Source organism: Ischnura elegans, chromosome 5 (genome assembly GCF_921293095.1).
Source record: "Ischnura elegans chromosome 5, ioIscEleg1.1, whole genome shotgun sequence".
Taxonomy (NCBI): Eukaryota; Metazoa; Arthropoda; class Insecta; order Odonata; family Coenagrionidae; genus Ischnura; species Ischnura elegans.
The window spans coordinates 15,634,996-15,649,295 of NC_060250.1; the positions used below are offsets into that span (position 1 = coordinate 15,634,996).

Below are 14,300 nucleotides of genomic sequence, written 5' to 3' on the forward strand. Positions count from 1 at the left end.
TGGTTGTGGATCCAGAGGGGATGCAGATTACGGGAAGTGAGCTGGAGGAAGACGCTTCTTTCCTCCCTTCGAGACTTAAAAGGAGGAGCCGAACAAAAGGGAGAACTAACCGTTTCCCAGCCACAGGGAAGCCCCTGAGCACGCACGCACACACCATTTATCCCCGATCGCAGCCGGAAGGGAAGGAGGGAAGAAAGAACATGCAAAGCGGTTGCTCGGAATCAATGGCCGGGAAGCACGACGACCGCGCGTCTCCGAAAGAAAACCCTTTCGGGGCTTCTCAATTCAACATCGTTCGCTCTCTTTTTCTCTCTCTCTCGTCAGCCCGTGAGCCCGGCTGTAAAAGCACAAGCGCGCAATGATCGCTCGCCGATGGCAAAAGGGAACGCATTCCCTAGAGGAACACTTGATTTATCCGAAGCGGAGTGTCGCGCAGAAAATCCACTCAGCCGGCTAGCAAATCTATGCATCGATGACATTTTATTTTCTTTAGCCACCAACTTGTTTTTTTTTAAGATTGTGAGACAATCGCAAAATAAAGAAGGATTTGGTGCTTTCCCGGCGAATGCTGTTGATAAAATCTTCACGGGAAATCAGCTGGGTAAGGATGGACATTGCTGCCAATGGCCTCCTCTGCCATCGTCTTCAGGGCTTTCATTCGCCCTGAAGACGATGGCAGAGAAGGCCACTGAAACGTTGGCAGCAATGTCCATCCTTACGCGGCTGATTTCCCGTGAAGATTTTATCAATCGCAAAACATATTTCAACGTTATTAAGAGAACATTTTCAAATCATATCGATTGCTGACGAGTTCACTTAGCGGAAATTCATTGTAATAAGATAAAAGCAGCTGCAGCACTACTTGCAGTAAGAGCTATCTCTTGATAAGCTCTGTTCTACTCAGCACCTAATGGAGTTGTGCTGAACATTGGTAAAAGAGGATCTACGATTCTTACGAAAATGGTTTGATTTCAATGGGTTACAGTTAAGGGAAAAGACGAAGTTTATGTGCCATGACATATATAAGACAAGAATTTTTTATTGTAAATTTGTATTTCATACTATAAATTGTTTCAATCGTGTTTGCAATTATCCAGCTATTGATAGAGTGAATGAAATAAAATACTTGGGAGTAATTTTGGACAGTAATCTACGCTGGGATAAACATATACTTGCCTTAGAAGTGCCTTGTCCATTTTACTACTTACGAAACAAAAGTCCACTTCCGGTTAAATAAACCATTTATCATGCTCTTGTTCATTCCAAAATATCTTATGGTATAATCTTCTGAGGCAGTGCATACATGACCACATTTAGGTGTGGAGTCGTTTTGCAAAAAAAATAATTCGAGTCAAAAATTCTCATGTACACTCATTTCTGTTGTTGGTGGCCCTAAAATTGTTGCCACTAATTATATTGCCATTTATATTCATCCGAAGTCCTAAAATTGTTTTATGCCACAAGTGCCAATATACCAATTGTATCTGATAAATATAAATATAATTTAAGGAGTGAGTCATTCGTTGTAACAAACAGACCAAGGTTAACATAATATAAACGTTGCTTTCTTAACATGGGGACAAGGATATTTAATTTACTGCCTGCTAAAATTAAAAAAAAATCCTTAAATAAAATGTTAAGGTTTCCAAAAGATTTACTGGCTTTTCTCTAAAGAAATCATTTTAAAATTTTTATGATGTTATTTCTTTAAAACACTTATTTAATATTCACTGCATCATTTTTTTTGCATAAATTTTTGCTATTTGATGGTGCCTCAATTCTGGCCTTATAACCTTGGAGACCACCTAAAGCTGCTTCTCATTGTTATCGTTGTTATTCGGCTGTAAAATCAAAACCTAAGAGTAAATAAAAATAAAATCAATAATGATGTGTGAACGTTGGAACCGGTAAAGCGAATAAAATTGCGTGAACAATTACTACACCCGCTTGTATCTTGTAGCAAATTTTCAATTTCATTCACTGGCATATGCTTCCCATTTTTTATACCAGACGCTAATTTATTCGATACCGAGGCAAAATCGAAATAAAGTTAGAAAATTTACCCCTACATTGACAAGCACAAGATGGAAAACTTCTACAATATCGGTCAAAATACCTCGATAACAAAAATTCTAAGACCGGTGGAAGAAAAATGGAGTCTTCAAAAAGTGGTTAAGAAACTAGAAGGGGGCGCACCAAAGGACTTTAATGCCTCGGCAGATAACGTAAAAACTCAAAAGTAATAGCAGGGATCGGACCCATATCTTCGCATGAAAAAATTTGAAAAACTACATTTTGGAGTATAAGAACACAGCATGAAATATTAGAAAATGATGACTATTTTTCACTAACTCCGAGAACATATTCCAGAAAAAGTTCGAAACATGCGTTTGCATGGCTTGAGTGCAGACCAGCGGTAGAATGAGGTAAAGGGATCTACGCAGACTTAATGTGAGAAACGCATGATTTATGACCTTTCTACCTAGCAAATACAGTCATAAGATTAGTTTTATGACCTCTTCCTTCAATATTTATGATTGATTTTTTTCAGTTTAGTGGGGTATAAGAGTAAAGGAAAATAAGAGATTTCTTCAGAAAATTTCTAAGCAAACGACGGGAAGACTTAACGAAAAAATATTAGACTAAAAAATAATAGACTGACGAGTAACGCTTGAAGGAAAAATAGTCAGGAAAAGCGGCAAAGGAAAGATCTCGGATCGTATTAACCGCATCTAACGAGTCACAAGGGATGCAAAGTACAAGTGTGAAAAAGTGAATTTTATTAAGAGAAATGCGTAGTTTTTTCGCCATTGTAGTATTTCCCTAACTTACATAACGATGATATTGAGAAATTTGATTAAAAGTTAGGCTGATTTTGGTGGAGAGTTGCGACTAAACAATCACGGGCGTGTCTAACCTAAGATGATGATCACATTAATCGTACGATACTAAGAAAGGAAAAAGAAATTTTCTGAGCTGTTGGGTAAAACCCATACTAATTGAAGACTAAAATTCCCCGAGCAAAAACATCAAGTTCAGCGATTGCTTTCCTTTAAGGGTCTTGTCTTGTTGGCGCTCATAACACCTCCATGTTCCATTTGAGCGAAGCCCACAGACCCACGTCAAGCTTCACATAATATGGAGTACAAATTTCATTTTTTCATTCAAATATGAATCGTTTGAATTATGTAATTCCAAAAAACCGCAAATCAAATAAAATAAAGAAACAGATTAATGAAATAAACTTGCATGGTTAAAAGTCAAATTTCATTATTTAAAATTATATTTTATTATTCAAATTTTATTCGTGACTGTGCGTAATATAATTACATAAACACAATTATATGTATTTAATTAAATTCACTAATTTTATACAAGTAATTCAATTATTAAGGATAACAAAGTTGGAAAACTGGCTTCCGTCAACTAAAATTCACCTCTCGACATCATCCAAGAGAAATTTGAGTGATTTAATGTTTATTAGTGCTCTAGGGTAACCTGTAGGAGCAAAGAAAAGAAAACACATATTGTATTTTGCTCAGAAACGATTAAATATCATTTTAACAAAATATTCCATACCAGGCACACAAAAGGCAAAAAAAATTGGTTTTAAAGAAGTTATAACAAGATTTACAAGAATAAAATGTTTCGACAACAACACTACAAAATATGCAACGTCAGCAGCACATGAAAATAAGTTTTATGGCTCAAATAAATCGTTAGTTTCAATTAAGTATGATATTAATCGAGTGGGAAGTTTTAAAAATTAATCTAATTTCATACAATGCGTATCAAAAACACGAAAACGTCTCCTAATGTTGACCACAAGCAATGTTGTAAGGCTAAAATTTTTCAACGTAAAATCAATATGTAATAAAAAATGAGACGATTAAATTGGCTGCCTCGGCATATTTGGCAGAAAGTAAGCCGAGCCTTAGGTCTGCTCCGCCCACCTGACGTTTTCGTTAATCGTTCGTTAAACAACACATAAAATCAATCTCATTCTTATCAAAGTCACCCTCACCCACGTGAACATGACAAGATAACCATCACCAATTAAATTGGGCACAACACGCAGCCGGTCAATAAAAATGACTTAATTAAGAATAAAAAAATATTCTGGACGATAACTTTGAATACTTCATCGATTAATTCGAATGGCACATGTTTTCGCATAGAATAATATCAAGATATCTTTGAAAAGTAGGGATAAATGAGTTTCTACGGGAAATTGTGGACGACTCTACACGGTATCACGTATATCGAATTTATGAACTATCCAGATAGGGTTTTTAACAGCGAATCAACACATTTTCACAACATTTTCAAATGCATACTCAACAATATTCAACTAGTTCGCAATTAAAATGAATAATCCTAAACCAGAGCACGGGAGAGCTGATTCTTCATAGAAAACAACTTCGAATTCAGTAAAATGAATATACTTGGTGATTTTGTCGCCGTATCGGTTTCTACGTGGATGAATTGAAACGAAAGGAGATCAAACGTTTATTTATTTCAAAGATTTACGTTCGCGGGGATTGGGAATTACATTTATTCACCGTTTACTAATCAGAAATGTTGCAATTAAGCAATGGACAAAATGGAAGGGAGAAAAGATGAATACCTACCAGCCTAATTACTTTAAAAATACCTTCTTGAATTATGCACCGCACCATAGCTGGGCCCATTTCTCTACCCTGAGTAATGAGCAGGGCATGAGAGACCTCCACTACGGATAGGCAGTATGTAGACCTTGAAATGAGTAGACATCAGTCATAGCGACCATAAGACTTACAAATTAGCTCGCGCATTTACCAATCTCAGTGCTGACATAATCATTATCACAGGAGTAATGTGATTAGACCTCATAATGACGGATAGTACTCCAGAGAACCAATTATTTTCCTCCTCCAGCCAGAGATTACTAGTCATTCATCTAAAGCGTAAACCTCGGATATAAACTACGATCCAGTACGACGCCGCACTGAAAGTACGTCAATCATTAGTTTATTTTCAAAGCTGCTGCGGATATTGACAGGAACGTGACGATCGACTGACCACTCTCTTCTCAACTGATATACAGATGTCACTCACGGTACATATTTATTAAAAAAATTAACGACGGCTTATCCAACATACTGATTTTTCATGTCATCATTGGGGGCACCAACATCCGTGGTTAATTTTTACGATAACCTTTCCAGCACTCCCCTGGTAATCGCCGTGATGAATTCGATTTTTTTATTCTTTTCCAGCTCAAATGTGACATAACATAATATAAATAGACTTGTCTCCGTAAAATAGCCCATCCTTAACTTTATCGGTGGGGAATCCGCTTACGAAGCCTTAACTGTCAGGAGGGAAGTCCAGGATGGGAGTGAACAGGACCGAAGTATAATTATCAAATGCTCCGTGTATACATACCTCGACCGTTGGAATGCTTTAACTTACTTTGAATACTTACTTACTCACAAAAATACTTACTTAGAACTGGAAAGAATTTGGAAACAAAAACATGAATACGCTAAACCCCTAATAATATCGGTTACTGGTATCGCACAACGCAATTTCCAGAGAAACGTAATTCGCACCTCAGCATAAAAGCCATCCAAAAATTCATACAACAAATTTGATAAGAGACATGAAATATTGACAAAAAATTTCTTCTACTACCTAAGAAACTAATGCAAGGCGAATAAAGAGAAAATGAAAGGCAGGAGCATGTATTTACTGAATCGGAATGCACAGCACAACACAAGTGAACTTAGGAATAAAGCCACGTGCTGTACCACTTAGCGTATTGTATATTATCTATTTTTTAAGTCAGATTCCGGTCAATTTATTTAAGTGAAGAATACCTAAGAAACAACATCGAAAAATACTTTGCCCCTGCCCGTTGTTATTGGTTACGCCAGAATAAATTTACTCTGAGATTAACATGAAATAATAATAATAATAATAACTGTAACGAGAGATAACCAAAAGCGATATTCGTTAGAAAGTGTCGGTATTGGTAGTCCCTCCGCCTGATATTATATCCGTAAAAGTTTCCTTAATGGAACGTCAGAACATCTGGTCCTAGACATTAAAAGTCGATCACAACGCGGAAAAAAGGTTTTCCGCCAATTTCCATAAACAACATACGTTTTCCCGAGCCATGAAAGACGTAGCGTGACACATGTTAAAATAAATACTACACTAGCAGAAGATCGCCTTGAAGATGATGTAATAACATTGACATCTCGGTCGTAACAACTTTTATAATCGTGTAAAATTGAAAGTGTTTACTTCAATAGAGAAAAATTCCTATATACCACGCTTGGATCCTCAGATTTTATGCAAGACATGCGCTTCCTTTGATAAGATTAACTACCCAAAGGGCTTACGGTTTAATTATTCAGCTTCATATGAAGTCGTTATAAAAGTATATCTAGGGAAAGAACACAAAAATTATCATTAAAAGCCCACCATCGGCAGAGAAACAGCTGAACAATACCAATAAATTGACCGGAATCTGGCTTCAAAAAAATAGATAATATATAATACGCTCATTGGTACAGCACGTGGCTTTATTCCCAGGTTCACTTGTGTCGTGCTGTGCATTCCGATTCAGTAAATTACCAAACATGCTCCTGCCTTTCATTTTCTCGATAATCACGTGCCCAAAGAGAAAAATCGATACTCCGTAACTTTGATAGCCTAGTTGGTCATAAGAGTACCTTCAATTTAAAATCAAACACTATTGATCAATTAAAAACTACTAGGAATTCTCCACAATCTATATCATAAATAATGCTCAATATCAGCCCTTATCTTTGGAGTACAACGCTTATTGGTCAGTGTTTCACTTAAGAGCAATAACGCGCAAGGTATGCGAAGTTAAGTTGCTCACGACGTGGCTTTAGATATCCATAAAAAGAAGGTAAATTATTATTTATAACGACAGAATATTCGCAAAACATGTCAATTAATTACACTAAACCCATTCAAGTGGATAAATTCAGCCGATTCGGGCGTGATATAGTGAAAGAATAAAAATTGTGGAAGAATGCAATTACATTTTATTTTCATAAGGAGTTTAACTGGGGTTAATTGTTTTTCTTCAGAACTGAAGGGTTAACTTGAATTTATTACGCATTCATTTTTAGAGGGTACCACCCACCCGCAGGCAGGATCCTCAAATTGTAACACAAGGAGAGGGATCATTTATCAAAGCGAAGTGCGCTGGCGAAATATGACAGGTGATATGAAATTCCGGAACTAAAGGGGAACGCCTCGTGTCTCGTCGAGTTCGCAAGCCGGGAAAGAAAGATTGAATCTAATAAAATCCACCTGAATTCACGTAGGGGGACAGTAAAATCTTGACTTCTTACGAACCAAGGCGAGTACCGGCAATAAGAAAAAGAATAATAACAACTTCACGTAAGTAAAAAAACAACAGCTTGTGAAGAGATAAAATAGCCGGAATTTAAAAGATAAAAAAACACTCCATTTGCCGCAAAGAATGTTACCATTAAAAATGAACCCCACATAATTGATTTTTTTCACCATACCGAGATCTGAAGAAACAGGACACATGTAGCCAGAATTCCAATTAATTACCACAACGAACCTGCAAAGAGAAAGAAAATATATTTTAGTAAAAAAATTTGTTCAAGTACGTAGAGAATTTAAAAAATCACTTCAATGGGTATAGAAACTGTTACAGTATTCAAGTGTAAAGATTACCAAGTACATGTTACGACAATATGTTAATGTTATAACTAGTATTTACGACAATATTAAAATAATGTGACTATTCAAAATGCATGACCATACGAATTAAAGCATTTTCACACAAATAAATATAGAAAATGAAGGACAAAACAGTCCAAACAAATATTGAGAAGATATTTATCACTCTCAATTTTCATGGAAATCGGCCAAAGTATAAGCCAATTGGGACAGTAAAAGACGTTCTGTATAACATAAACGATGAGGATCCCAGGAAAATATTTCCGGAATCAAAGTCACCATGTTTCATAGAAATCTATTCTAAAAACAACCAATTCCATAAAAGGATATTTTAAAATAATTCAGGTTTTTGGTCGCGTCAACTTTGAACTTGTCCCAACGCTCCTCCAGCGATACTGGTGGATTTATCCAGTGCATTACCAACGGCATTCAATAGCACTCGGTGACCTAACCGGATGGTTGGTTACGATACGTAAGGGTCGAGCTCACCTCGAACTAAGCCACGATAGCGTGACTTTCACATATACACGGTGGGGGGGGGGGGGAAGAATTCCTTCATCTGCGCCACCTCGAATAACGAGGATTTTGTTTCTGTGGGTGTTCACTTCATACGAGATTTGAATCCGAGAACCTTCCATCTGCAGACTAGCGCTCTACCAACTACTAGGCTCTATATAGGTGTTTCGACTTCAATTCCCGGTCGGAACACCCTCTCAAATCGAAAGCCTGCATACCCTAGCGCCGCCAGCAATTCCTCCACCGGAAATTCTCCTGATACATACCAGTCGCAACCCCTCACAAAACACCACTATCCTTAGCAGCCGTCGTGATGGCTTCCCACAGGAAGAGGACTACACAACAGAGGAGATGGAGCTTGAAAAGAAAAGAAGCCTCCTAGGAGAAGCCAAAGGATGAAGAAAAACTAGCGGGGGTGCAGCGACAGGGGGATGGGGGAGAAGAGGGAAGCACATCCTCTTCTGCTAAGGGCGATGTTTTTTTATTCGAGCCAGAAAAACCGGACAGAATTTTTTTATTCCAAGGCTCGCTTCGCTGTCGCGAGGGAGTCTAACGCAGCTTTTTCTCCTTTCTCGCTTCCTTAAAACATTTCCACGCTCCTCACCTGTTCCCCCATTCGCGATTCCTTTCCAACTCTCCACTCACAGCGAACGAGAATCCAGACGAATAACAAGAACCCTACGCACAAACTATAATCGAAACTAACCAGACCAGAGTTGGGAAATCAACCAAAAAAATTAAATTATATACTTTCATTTAAACTTTAATATTTAAATTAATCTCGGTAAAAATAAACTAGTAGAAATTTTAAGTTACTCTTTTGAAAATATAATTATAAAATTGTTTTAAAAACGTATATTTTACTCCAAAATATATTTTCTAACGTACTTTTTAAAAAAATCATCATTAGGTAACCTTGAAAATCTATTTGTTCGCAATTCCGATGAAATAAATGGAAACTTCATGTTAAAGAATAATTCATCTAGTTTTCACTCACTTGACTAAATAAGTTTCACATTTCAAAATTGGATCAGACATCGCCCTCTCCTGTCCGAAAAACGAAGTGCTGCAGCACTAAACATCCTTTCACATTGAACGAATACCAGTATCACCCTTGATAAAGATGTATAGCCTCAACGCTGGTTCCCTACGAGGAACTATGAGCATCTCTAAGGAATGCGGTATTGGAGCAATGGAGGGAGTCGTGGAGGACCCTTAATAATAACAAGCTCCGTGGCATCAAGGATGTAATGGCAGCGTGGTCCTCCTCTTCCCGTAGCAATCGGAGAGAAGAGGTAGTACTCACACGGTTGAGGATAGGGCACAGCCCTTTGACCCATGCGTATCTCTTTACTGAAGAGAAGGAACCTCCCCAATGTGGTGATTGTAGGTGCCCGTTAACTATTAGACATATCCTGATAGATTGTGTTAAGTACCGCGACGCGCGAAGACGGATTAATCTAGGGGGAGACCTAGAAGCCCTTTTAGGAGACCACCCTACAAACTTAAATTATATATTTCAGTTCCTCAAAGAAATAAGTATTTTTATAAGTATATTTATCTGATTATGCTCACTCTTTTTACGAAGACATCATACTCAGTGGCTCTCCTTCTACCTAAGTTTTGAAATTAAGTGACACAGTAGTGGTGCGAAATGACCTAGCCGTCGACGCACCCTAAATTCAAATACTACTAATACTGCGACGATTTTCATGCATAATACTCATATACACGCATATATAATACTTGGGGATGTAATGGTCATTTCGGAAAAAAACCATCGCCCGTAGAAGGAAGGATTTCAGCGAATGGGCTGCAAGCACGCAAAGTTGCCCGCACCTCCGCGTCATTCCCTCAGTCACGGATCTCTTTCATTCCTCTCTAGACAGATCGCTCCTCTAAACGGAAGTATTCCCTTCTTATCTATTCATAAAACACATCAGGTCAACTGATATACGGTATGATATCTGGAGGAAGCTACCGACAGCTGAGATGATTAGCGCCGTGAGATCATGATGAAATGGTGGTGAGGAACCCGGTGCCAGCATTAGCCTGTTCATAACGATAAGCTGCTCAAAATCCCATTTGAAGGCGGCGTGCTGCCTTTCAAATTTTCATGAAAATGGCAAATACCTTTTTTTTTGCATTAAACTCCTCAATACGCACCCAGTATTTGAAGCACTTGCACGTTGTCACGAGCATGATGTGAGGAATTTCAAATTCCCATGTATAATACGCATTTCGTCATGAGAGGACACCATTTGGGTATATATTGGTCATTCGCTGTCCAGCGCTCAGAAAATACATATAACGCCCTTTCCAACCCATTTTCATGGCATCGATTTCATGTTAGGACCACACACAGGAGCACGATTCAGTATTTTATGTAAATATAGAATGATGGAGTGGATCAACCAGGCTCCAAATTTATTGATTAATTCCACCACGGTTATGAAGTACTAGATTAGTATTATTCCACTCCTAATTTTCAGGATACAACCATATTCCTAACTAAGGCCATCCACAAAACTTTCACGTATAATTATAGTAGTGTTTGAAAGATCACGGGTATCACCGGGTTCGAACCCGTTCCTACTGCGTGGGAAGCTAACCCTCCAACCACCGACTACACGGTCCCAATCCTATGACTTGATGGCTCGTCGCAGTGAAAAATGTATACGTTAGCTACCGTGCATAATACGCACCCAACTTTTTCGACAAATTTTCGAGAAAAAAATTTGGTACCATATGTAGTGAATGAGACCTTCAAAGCCGTGAAATTGGCCACCGCCAAGAAGAGTAGCTTCAAAGAATGTGCCAAGTTAGAGCACAAAGTGAAGGGATGGTGGGGCCGTTAGTTAGGCAGTGCAATGTTCATGAAATAAAGGCAGCTACACACGGTTCATGATCATGCGAATGATATCATTCGCACTGCCGTCATTCGCGGGAAAATGTAGAACGAATGCGTGCAAATATAGAACATGTTCTAATTTTCATTGAATGATGATGCACATGACGGTTCAGTCGCTATTTTTCCGTTATATAGCGAATTATTTCATTCGCATGACCATTCACCGTGTAAAGCGGCCTTAAGAGAGTGTACCCCAGACCAGTGTGGAGGCCCAAGGACTCTTATGCCCCCACTCCCACTAATTTTCCTTCATCAATAGGGTAGTTTCCTTCATCAAAGAAAACAAAGGGCATTGATAGCGTTTCGTTACCCACCATTAGTGTATTAATAATATAGAAATTATTTAGTTTTAGAAATCCCAGTTTAGACGAATGCTAAAGGTCAATTTTAACCTCATTTGAAAAAGGCCAGATTGGCGCCCATGCGATGCCACTCCACGTGACGTCACAGGGACCTAGTTTCTATACGAGTAGATAGGAGTTTTACATCTCCTGAGATTACCAATGGATGCATGAGACACAGAGCTCAGGAAAACATCCCTATAATAATCACCTATTAAAATTGCCTATGGTCGGAAAGTTTCCTTCCTTTGATAGGGTATTAATAACCCTTATATAAGCCAAGCGCTACCTGCTAGCAGGGTACTCTGCTACCTGCTAGCAGCCTGCATCGTAGCGGCGCTCGTAGCCTCGCACCAAGGTGACCTCACACGGCGGCAGCCGGAACCAGAATAACGTCACACGGGCTTTTCCCAGAATTCATATTTAGCCTTCGCGTTTTCGCGCGCTTGAAATTTTTCACTTTTCACTTAATCGCGAAAAATAGATATCGTCCTTTAAAAATCCAAAGCGTGAAATACGTACTCCAGGAGTAATAATCTTTCGATATATGCAGTAAAAAAATAATAGGAAACCACCATATTTATAACAGCTCAAAGCAAATATGAGAGGAAGTTCTGAAGGTAATGAATTATTAATGCATAAAAAGAGTCGACAATTCCGTTTAAGGCATCTGTGGCGTCCGATATTGCACTCATTTATAAAAAGCGTGTTTCGCCTATTACAACCGTCAATTTCTTTCATAAAACCAATAAATCATCATGGTTTGTCTGAAAAAATCTGGTTTTCATGAAAACAAAAAATTATTTCAGGAGACTAATTTTAATTAAATTCAAAATAATACATATTACCTGAATAAGACAATTTGTTAAAAAATCGACCAATGTATCGCAAAATATAGCATGGATTTAACGAAAGTATATTTCTTAGCGTGCGTTAGTTTCTGCGGTGTACGGTGGATTTATTAAGAGGCATCGACCAGTATTCGCAGCTATTTTTGAACATCTCTCTCCCTTAATACAAGCTACTTCAACCCTAACATGCATATATACTCACGATGGAATTGCTTCAAGCGTCATCCACGGTCCGCGAGCCACTTTAGGCCGAGATAGAAATTTATTGAGTGGAGAAAATTTCAGCTTCCCCGCATTTACGAGACCATTGACTTTTTCCTCAGCCTACACACCATCATTCCAAGGATGGATATTCGAAATCCTGGGACCTAGGCCGAACACTATGTTAAGTTCCAGCCTATAAAACCGTACTGAGGTGGGAATGGTAAAAGAGAAGGTGGCCCTTTTCGGCTTAACTACATTGATATCTACGGTTATGACGTAATAGATACTGCGTCCTTTAACTGGTACTGTTAAGTTCTGTTCTCAATTTCCTCTACTCACTCCACTAGCATTTTTTCAGTGAGTGCTATGGTTACGCTGCTCGTAGGTTCATTGGCATTCAGGAAAATATTGAATAATAAAACGTCAATTTCTTCATAAAAGTGAGCCCTCCGTCGCCATCGGTATGACTCCAGGAAGAATGAAAATGCTAAAGAAGGAATGGGGAGAAAATAAAATTCGAAAACCCCTTCAAACTCCCACTGTTTCCACACTCCCACCGTTTTCCCCACCCCCATTAAAACTGTGAATAAAAAAATAATGAAACAAGGACGAATTGCTCTTGAGGATGAAGCGAGAAATTAAAAAAAAAATAATCGGCAGAACTGAGGAGATGGTGAAAAAAAATGAAGCCAACCCCGCGGTGTATGGTGGAAAGGGAAGATAGCCGCACGGGCGACACCCCCATCCTAAGGGATGAGAGGAAAGATTCCGGCGGAAAGGTATTATATATCCCTTGCGAATGGAACGGAGGAGGGGTGGAGGAGACCCTCGCCATCCCCCTGACAACGAAAACCCTTCTCTCTCTCTCTCTCTTTCTTTCTCGCTTTGTGAGAGCATTCGATTTGTCGCCGCGCGAGGAGGAAATGGTAATGCTTCGCCGTCTTCTCTTTTTCCCTCACCTCCCCCCTCCCTCCTCCTCCCCCTCCCCTAAACCCTCTCCCCACCCTCCACGCGACTCGAGAGAAGGGAAGCGATTGAAGGTAAACACCCTCGTGAAACGACTACGACAGGGTTCCACGACCTCGAAAGAAAAAAGGGTTACGTCGCGCGATACATACGAGGTGTGTGTTCAGAATATAACGGGAGTTTTTAAATTTCGCTGGTTTGGGGAGTACCATTGTCAATTGTTTTTATTATGTTGGTATACATGCTCCTGAAGTATGATATAGTATGAAGAAGCATTAAAATTTTCAAATGTGTTCATTGCTTCTTTCCCTTATGACAACCGCTACAGTGAAAATATTAGCTGGTAGGAGGATTGAGTGGAGATATGCGTCAGACCAATCAGAGGATTGTTGACCAGAGATAACCCAGGATATAAAAGTGCCATACTTTCAATACATTGTTATTTTCTAAACTCCTCGAACAATACAGTAATATGCATCAACTCACATATTTCGGGATATTCTCGTGACGGCACAGACAGAATCTGGATTCGAAACTAAATAAATACACAAAGCTATTGTACAATATCTACTCCGGCTACGACAATAATATACTTCGGCGTCGAAGCCAAGTACATAAACAGAGCTTCGTACTACTCTACTCCTATTATGAACGCGCATAAACTGGTTTCCACGTGTATAGCATAAATTGTGAGATATATGCAAGAAAATATTAGAAGATAATTACGGCGACGTTAGAAGGACGTGAGGAAAAGTTCTGGTAAAACTATTATTT

The 14,300-nt window shown here is 38.8% G+C and overlaps 1 long non-coding RNA gene across 1 annotated transcript in view; it reads right to left on the reverse strand.

The window, feature by feature from the left end:
• The window catches only part of LOC124158519, a 581,141-nt gene that overhangs the window by 505,799 nt on the left and 61,042 nt on the right, over nt 1–14,300 (reverse strand). The gene's annotated exons all lie outside the window — the stretch shown is intronic.